This window comes from Bidens hawaiensis, unplaced genomic scaffold (genome assembly GCF_021521415.1).
Source record: "Bidens hawaiensis isolate Kalapana, Puna unplaced genomic scaffold, B.hawaiensis_p1.1 tig00033838_1, whole genome shotgun sequence".
In the NCBI taxonomy this organism is placed as follows: Eukaryota; Viridiplantae; Streptophyta; class Magnoliopsida; order Asterales; family Asteraceae; genus Bidens; species Bidens hawaiensis.
In genome coordinates this window covers 164,868-174,596 of record NW_027495817.1, presented here as the reverse complement: position 1 = coordinate 174,596, position 9,729 = coordinate 164,868, and positions in this window count along the sequence as shown.

The window sequence follows — 9,729 nt, the reverse complement described above, 5'->3', positions numbered from 1 at the left end:
TTGAATGCCCATGAGGTCTGAGGCCGCCTGGTACTTGCTCACCATCTCTTCATTAGTCTTGAGCTGTAGCTCATTCAGACGGACTTGTTCCTTGATTCTTTCTTTAATGGCCTCCATGTCTGCTCTGAGTGTATCGAGAGAGGTGGAGGAAGCAAGTTGATTTTCCAAATCAGCAACTCTTGAGTTTGTAGCTTCCTTTTCAACATCCCACCTTCTCGTAGCATCTTCAATCTTCTTGTTTACGCTTGATCTGAGATTACTAGCACTTGGTAAATCTCTTTCAAGTGTAGTCAGTCTATCTCCAAGTCTAGTGTGATCGGCTCTCAGATTAGCGTTTTCAGAGGCCTCATGATTCATCAACGTTTGTAGATTCTGGATTCGGATGTGGAAGGTGTTGGTCAATAACCGTTGATTTTCAGCAATTTCATCGCTTGTTGCCTTCTGTTCTTCCAACACCCCGATCCTTTCCCTCAGATCAGCCTTTTCCTTTTCATCCTCAAGAGCCTTTTGCTTCATATCTTTGATGAGCTTGAGGAGCGCAATCTCTCGTTCCGCCCGTTTGGCGTTTGATTCCTCCAGTGCGACGATCCTATCGAGGATAGGATCAACGTACACTGAGGTGTCGAAGACATCCCTCGGGAGATGGGTTTGGGTGAGATAATGGTGGATGGTGGGGTGGTGGTTGTTAGGGGTGGTGAGGTTGTTGGCAATGGTAAGGTGATGGCTTGAGTAAGGATTGGTGGAGTTATAGTGGTGGGTGGTGTTGGTCTTATTGCAGATGGTGTGACGGATTGGGTTGGGGAAGTAAGGATGGTTTTGTTCCATATGCTTGTTGTTTGTATTGGGGAGCTAAAGACTGATGAAGTAAATATGGATGAGGTTGGTTGTGTAGGTGGTGTTGAAGCTTGAGTTGGTTCGGGTTGGGTTTGTTGTTGTGGTGGTGAGTGTGGTAAGGAAGGTATTTGGGGTAGGAATGTTGAAATTGGTTGGTCTATGGGTGAGGGTTTAGGTGAGGATTCAGGTGAGTCATGAAGTAGGGTCTTGGTTTTCTTGGCTTTGGTTTTCTTTTTGGTTTTTGGTGGTTTGTGGGCAGGGATTTGTATTTTAGTCACATCTAGGGTTTTGAGGGCTTGGGCCAAGGCTTCTTTGGTTATTTTTGGTTGGTCTGAGGGCTTGTCTTGTGAGGGAGACTTGACATGAGACTTGGTTGACTTCTGGGAGTCTCCAAGTCTCCTCAAACGCTTCAGAGGCGGCTGGTCTTCTTCCTCCTCCTCCTCAAGTTCTATCAATTTTCCTTTTTCAGCCGCCTTTCTCTTCAAATCATGCTTGGCCTTTGTTCGATCTTCGGCCGGCTCATCAGATGAATCTTGACCACCTTCAGCTACGGGTTCTTCATCACCTTCACCTTCACCAGACGCCTCATCCCCAGCAAGCTCTGTCTCTTCAAACAAACCAAACTTGGGCCCAGGTCGTGGTCCCGTATACTGATGACCTCTGCCCTTGGTGCTCAACAACACACCAAAAACTGATACCTTGATCTCGTGTACATGAAATGGCTCAGGGTGTGACTTCTTATCCTTTGCCTTCTTGAATCCCGGCCTTTGAACATCTGGAATCATATCATCTATCAACATCTGCACGAATCTCGGGTACATCAACCATGTAGCCCCGCTCTTGATGTTCGCGAGCATGCATAAAAATATCCGTCTTGAGTAATTGAACTTCTCCTTGTTGGTCAATGCGGACATAACACGAACCCAGTCCGTACTCATGCTGTCAAAACCACCTCGAATGTCTGTGAAACAATGAGTGATGATGTGGAAGAGAACTCTCCAGTATGGCGACAGATGACCCTTCTCTAAGCTCTTCCATTCCGTGTTGTACCCAATCTGAGCAACGAAACCTTCCAGCTTCTTTTTGTTTCCTCTCTCATACTTGTAATCGGGCTGGTCGTCAATCTTTAACACCCTTCTAATGTCATCATCGGTGATAGTTAATTCCTGTCTGGCAATGGTTGTTGTAAATGATAGAGAATCATCTGCAACCCTAGCGAATGCCCAGAAATCTAAGACCCACTTGTAGTAAATGGCAGGATCTGCAGTGATAGCATAGGCAAGGGGTGATTGCCTGAGCCCCTTGACCATAGGAGTGAACACCTTATCAGCCTTTGCCTTAGGCAACTCGAGAACACAGAAGTTGTTATGACCCTTAAATTGAAAATCAAAAGATCTTGAGAATCATCATTAAGACAAAACAAAACAAACAAGATATGTACATAGACATTAAGTATTTACATATTAGATAGATTAGATTTTATATTGTACAATTTAGAATAAATGAGTTAAAAAGTTAATCTATAAGTTAATTAGATCATACTGTACAAAGATCAAGTTCAAAACAGTCCACTGGACCAAACAGTTTATTTGAGTAAAAACAGATCAGTGGCTCTATGTTTGAAACTGATGTGTTGTAAAACACACGTATTTTCCGCACGTTTTATCTACATATTATATTATATTTTATATGTTTTTACGTGTTTTAGATAGGTTTTACATACATTTATTAATCTTGTAGGTTTTGGGTAAAAGAAAGGAAGAAACCGGGACTTTTCGAGCATTTTACGAGCCTTTTACGTATACAAGTTCAAGACAAAGCTCAAGGCCCGGCCTGTATGCACCATGGAGGCCCAAACCTTATATCATATTATAATATAAAAAAATTTAAAAAAACCTAGCAGCAGGAGGAAGCTGCGATCGCAGACCAGGCAGCAAGGAGGCAAGGAAAAAAAGTTTTTTCGGCTTAGGGTTTGAAGGTTTAGTCGGCTAGGGAAGGAAGAAGACACAAGAACCAAGCCTCGGGATCATTCACCACTGTTTTTTACAGCCGAGAGCAGCCCCGGAACATCTAATATCCTTACATCTTTTCTATTGTTCATACACTTTTAGTTTCTTGCTTAATTGTTGAATTGTTTTGCAATTACTTGAGAGATTGAATTGTTTATGATTAGAATTGATTGTTGGACGATTGTTAAGATGATTGGTATGAGTTTTATGGAGTTTTTATTGAGTATATGCTGCTGTCCAAATAATATGATCGGCTAAACTTGTTAGTTCTACCTAGGGATGATGTTAATTGTTAGTGTTTGACGAGTTTTATGGATTGTTTGATTGATGGACTTGAATTGCTATGTAAAGTTTGATTTAGACATGAAATAGGTTGTGTTTAGTGGCTGGAAATTATATCAATTTATTGCATAAACCCCGTGTGTTGATTGATTAGTTTTGTATTGATTGATTGGTGCATTGTTTAATTCTAGACTTGGTGTTTAGGGTTTGTTTGCGGTAGGAACAACCGTAGGGTTTTGTTGCATGATTATTTGGTTAAAGTACAGCGGTTAGGCACCTTCTTTGAGACCGTGAGGTGATAAGAAGTTAGGGTTGTCTCATTGCCTTTGCATGCTAGAATAAGGATTGCGCGAGAGCGAGTTCGTTTCTTGTCAGGTTTAGGTGTTTTGAGCGATTAGTTGATCTATTTTGGTTTAAGTTGAATTGTTCCTCTATCCTTGGTTGTGTAGTATTCATTGCCATTAGGGTCGAGTTTTGGTGAGACCGAGAGGTGATCCTTCATTAGAACACGTTAGCAATTGTTTCCCGGTTTGGTCGTTTTAAGCGATTTTGAGTAGTTTAGGCTTGTTGAGTGAGACCGAGAGGTCATCCAGTGAGCCCGAGCGACCCTTAGTCGTGTCATCTTTAGGGACCGGTGTCTTGAAGTCATCCAATCCATTAGCTTGTTAGGCCTACAATTTGATTCAGACCTAGGTAGACGTTTTTCTCCATCCTAAGTTAACACAGTTAGTTTTCCGTTAAGTTTTCTATTTTTGATAAATTTTGTCAGTCAGTTAGGTTAGTTCAATTAAGTTAAAAGAAATCAAAAATCAATTAAATATTATTCTAAGGCAGGTCTTGTCTAGGGTAAGTAATCGTTAGCGTCTTACGTGTCCACGTGTTCGATACTCGGACTTCCTAGGTCTATACTACTTGCGATCGGTACACTTGCCGGTTGTGTGTGGTTTCAGGATTTTCGTTTTAGTATTAAAGCTTAGTTGTGAGGGTCATTTTTATAGGGTTATTAGACACACATCAAGTTTTTGGTGCCGTTGCCGGGGACACGGTTTTAGGCGTTTTGAGAGCAACCCGAGTTAGGACTTACCTTTTGTGCTACTTGTAATTATTTTTGTTTTATTTTACTTATTTGTTAGAATAGTTTAGATAATCTTATTTCTAATTACAGTTTTTATGCGACAGACTCGATCTCGTGGACCACCCGACACTGAAGCATTTCCCGAGCCAGAGAGAGAGTTTCGTGAGAGTCATCGTCCTATTTCACCCTCGTCCACTTCTTCATCCGTTGACCCCGACGACAGGGATAGGATCATGGGCGACATTCCACCGAGGAGGACAGTTGCGGACCGGGCCCGACCGGCCAATGCTGGCGCAAGATCCAGCATCGTACCACCCGCCATTGTAGTTGCTACGAACTGGCAGATCCCGTCGAACATTCTAAATACCATTGCTCATTCTGCTCAGTTTCACGGGTTGCTTCATGAGAACCCGCACTCTCATCTCACCCGCATCGTGCGTATCTGCGACACTTTCCATCTTACGGGCGTTTCCGAAGACGTCGTTAAGCTCCGCGTCTTTCCGTTTTCACTCGCTGATCAAGCGAGTCTGTGGCTCGAGTCCCTTCCACAGGGATCTATAGCTACTTGGGCTGCCATGCAGACCCAATTTCTTGAAAAATACGATCCTCCGGCTAAGGCCGCTCGTTTGCGTAACCAGATACATTCTTTTCAGATGGAGGACACCGAGAGTTTTTACTAGACCTGGGAGCGATTCAAGAATCTATTAGCGTTGTGCCCGAACCACGGCTTGCAAGATTGGGCGGTCGTCGAGAAATTTTATAATGGAGTGACGTACGTGACGCAGAGTATGCTCGACACGGCGGCGGGAGGAAATCTGTTGACGACTAAGGACCCTGATGAGTGTATCGCTTTATTCAATGGACTAGCTATGAGTGGATACCAGAGACCACCCGCCAGAGGAGGTAAGACCGTCGATTCCATCTCACGAGGCATGCATTCGATGGACACGACCACCGCACTGACGGCACAGGTCGAGGCGTTGGCGAAGATGGTGAAGGATATGCAGACGAAGAGCAAGTTGTGTGAGATCTGCAAAGGGGGGCATGATACCGTTCAGTGCCCAGTCAGTTCGCAGGAGGAGGCCATAGACTTCATAGGAAATCCAAACCGAAATCCAAATTCTTCCAATTCTTATAATTCGGGATGGAGAGGCAATCAGAACTCCAACTGGAGGAGCGGCAACGAGCCCGGGTTTCAGCAACGCCAGAGTTTATTTCAGGATGCCGGTGAGGGAGCGAGCAGTGGGGAGAAGAAGCCCACTTTGGAGGAGATGATGGCGCAGCAAACACAGATGTTGTCGCAGCTTATGACGCGTGAGGATTCCCGACACAAGGAGACGCAGGAGAAGCTTCGAGAGCACGAGTAGTTCATAAGGAATCAGACAGCGTCAATTCAGAATCTCGAGCGGTAGATGGGGGAGATAGCCAGTCGATTAAATGAGAGGCCGCAGGGTACGCTGCCGAGTAATACCGAGCAGAACCCGAGAGGATTCGTGAAGGCTGTGACGACGAGGAGCGGTGCAGGGGCACGAGATGAGCCGGTGATCCAGCAGAGATCTAGAAGAGGAGTTGTCGAGGAGCCTGCAGTCGATGGAGAGGAGCAGGTGGATGAGGAGATTCAGATGGAGTCTCCGCCGGCCCAGGTGCATCAGTGGAGCAGCCCAGGGAGTTCAGCACTGGCCGAGAAATAGCAGTCACCGAGCGAGCCACCGAGAGTTTACAAACCCCGATTGCCATACCCCGGGAGAGTCCGTAGAGATAGAGATGAGGAGCAGAACTCCAAATTCCTTGATCTTTTGAAGCAGCTTTACCTCAATATCCCATTCCTTGAGGCACTCACTCAGATGCCTAAACACGCGAAGTTCCTTAAGGATATTCTCTCGAACAATGAGAAGTTAGCTGAGGCCGCTTCCACCTCTTTGAGTGCTAATTGTTTTGCTATCTTATAGAGGAAGTTACCAGAGAAGAGGGCCGATCCAGGGAGTTTCACAATTCCCTGCACCTTGAGTGATGATACGTTGGTTCATGCGCTGGCTGATCTTGGTGCCAGTATTCATCTCATGCCGTATAACCCCATGCGAAGGTCTTCGCATGAAAGGGTCTTTCGCTTCGCTTGAACCCTTGCGAAGCGAAACACTTTTCTGTTTCACGTCGCTTGACCCCATGCGAAGTGAAACACCTTTCTGTTTCGCTTCGCATGGGGTCAAGCGAAGCGAAACAGAAAGGTGTTTCGCTTCGCAAGGGTTCAAGCAAAGCGAAAGACCCTTTCATGCAAAGACCTGTACTTAGCCCCTTTTGATCCTTGCCTTTCTTTACTCAAGATCGCCTATATGTGAATTAGGTTTCTGAAACGTTTGAACTTAAAACTCCTTTGTTTACTAGGTCAATTTGTCCTTAGAACATATGAACTAAAACTGAGATCTACAAACTTTATACAAACAACCCTAATTCTAATAATTAATGATGATACTCAAGATCAATAAGTCCAAAGACAGATTATTCATAACATATCAATCAATTTCATATGAAGATCAGTCATAAAACTAGCCGACGGTTCATCTGAACCGTCGTCTCGATCCACGAGAACCCAGAAACATGAAGATGAAATGATTTATGGTGTTTTGATGTTATACCGAAGGTGGATATTCTGGATTCAACGACATGATTATGATTATGAGGGCCGGATCTTTTGAAAAATGGAAGAAGATCTGGGTTGAGAGTTTGAAGATGTGAGAGAGAAGAGTGTAAAAACTCAAAAGTGTTTGGTGAATAGTGAAGGATATTTTAGGTTTCCCTTATATATAGGGTCAGCCTATCTCGCGATAAGGTCAAAACATCGTGAGTGACTCTCAGTCCTCGGTCTTTAAAAATGTTTGCATTTTCAAACCCGAAAAACATTTACCCACCGAATCCAAGCACATGATTATTTATAAGGTTTTTCTTTTGTCGGTCCTTAACTGTTAACATTTGCACGTTCGATCTCTTTTGTTAAAACAAAATATAATAAAAGAAGATACTAAAATAAAATTAAAGATAAGATAAGATAAAATAAAATAAATAAAAATTAAAAAAATAAAAATTAAACTATGCAGATACTTAAAAAGTTAAAGCATTTTAAAGTTAAAATTAATAAAAGTAAATTAATTTATATATAATTTTCTTTGGTTAATTTTCAAAGAATGATCACGATATGGAATCATATTGATTTGCAAAGCCCTAGATCGCGTTACCATTTTGAAATTATTGTGACACAAGTTCATCATTGACTATAGATATTGACCTTCTTTTTAACTTGACAAGTGTTTTGATGCCAGAAGTGATACATTTAAAGTACAATTAGGCACGGTGCTTATGTGGTCCCCACTTAATCGGACATGTTACTGATTCCATCATATCTCAGGCCTACTTTGTGTTAACATATCACCTCAACTTGACTTAGACCTTTCTTAGTTGATCACAGTAATCTTTATTAACAAACTTGACTTATTGTGCAGTGTACATATGACACTTTGTGCTTTGCACACTTGACTCGATCTAGAAAGATTAAAATAAGGTAGAAGTTCAGGCCATAACAATCAGGTCGGATAATACCATATTATCGCGCAGAGAAAGTCCAAGGCTTGAACAAAAGAAAGAAAATAGAACAAAACAGAAGACTCAGGGCCTTAACAATCAGATCTTGTATGACAACAAACGTAGAAAGTCCAAGGCTTGAGTCGAAAATAAGTGAAGAAATAAAGCAGAAGTTAAAATTCCTAGGACTGACTCTTTTTCTTACTTCTTTTCTTCTGTGTTTCTGACTCTTTTGTTTTCTTTTTCTTGCTTTTCTTGACTTTTTACTTGACTCAATGAAAACTAAAATTGACACTGACTTTCATAAGACGACTGTGATAAGGTAAAGAGAGGCTTGGGTATGACATGTATAGTTACATTTTTGCCTTCATGAATATGACTTTACGGAATCAAGAAACTGCTTCATAATTGTATATCCACTAGTACCGGCATTAGTTTAAGTTTATATCACCCGACACTTACTTGTTTGTCAAGCCTACCTACACATCAATGACTGACCTTGTAGCCTTTTGTTCTATTCTTTTAACGCGCTAGAGTCATTACAAACCAATGTACTATCACTTTCCATAAAGTCGGATCAAATTCTTGATTGAAAAACTTTAATTATCCGACTCCCTCTAAACAGAAGCTCCCTCTAAACGGGATAATTTGTTTTGAATTTTCTTGAAATATAAAATTAAAATCTTTTTGTTAAGTCAAATAACTTGTTTCTGTTTTACTGAAAGTAAATTTAAAATCTTTTTGATGAGTTAAAGTTAACTCATTTTCTCCCTCTAAAAGTGTGACATATTTGAAAAATATTTACAGTTTTAAATTAAAAGATAGACGATAAAATTTACTGAAAGGAAATCATGCCCAATGACTCAACGAGAAACAAAAATCGGGCACGACTGAAAGCTTTTGTAAAGAGATCTGCAAAGTTAAAATCAGTATGGACCCATTTTATGTCGACAGGCTTGCGATTATAACAATCACGAATAAAATGTATCCGGATGTCAATGTGCTTAGTCTTTGATTGCTGGACCGGGTTTTTGACAATAGCAACAGCCGCCTCATTATCACATTTGATCGTTGATCCATAGAAATTCAAACCATAATCCAGCAGCTGATGCTGGATCCATATCACTTGAGAGCAGCAGCTGGATGCGGCGATGTACTCGGCTTCGGCTGTGGATGTAGACACAATAACTTGTTTCTTGCACTGCCATGAGATCAACCGATCTCCCAGGAATTGACACCCACCAGATGTGGATTTTCTGTCCAAGTTGCAACCCCCATAATCACTGTCGGTGTACGCATGAAGTTCGAAGGGAGAATCTTTTGGATACCAAAGAACCAAACGTGGTCTCCCTTTCAAGTATCTGAAGATACGCTTGACAGCAGTCATGTGGGATTCTCTTGGGTCAGACTGATATCTGGCACACTGACAAACAGGGAACATGATGTCCGGTCTGCTTGCAGTGAGATACATCAAGGAACCAATCATTGACCTATAAAGGTGTTGATCGACTGGTTTTCCTGATGGATCAGGAGCGAGAACAGGACGCGTAGCGATTGGTGTCATGAAAGCTGTTGAGTCCTTGAATCCAAATTTCTGAACAATGTCATGAACGTACTTTTCTTGATGAATTAAAGTCTCGTCCTTCTTTTGCTCAACTTGTAAGCCCAGGAAGAAAGTCATCTCCCCTAAGGAACTCATTTCAAATAGCTTCTGCATGATCTCAGAAAACTCCTTGCATAGAGTCTCATTCGTGGACCCGAAGATAATGTTGTCAACATATATTTGAACGATAATCAAATCATCCTTCACTTTCTTGACAAAAAGAGTTTGATCAATAATGCCTCTCTTGTATCCATTCTTTACTAAATGATCAGCCAGTGTGGCTTACCAAGCACGAGGAGCTTGGTGAAGACCATAAAGTGCTTTGTCAAGACGGTAAACGTGGTTAGGATAAT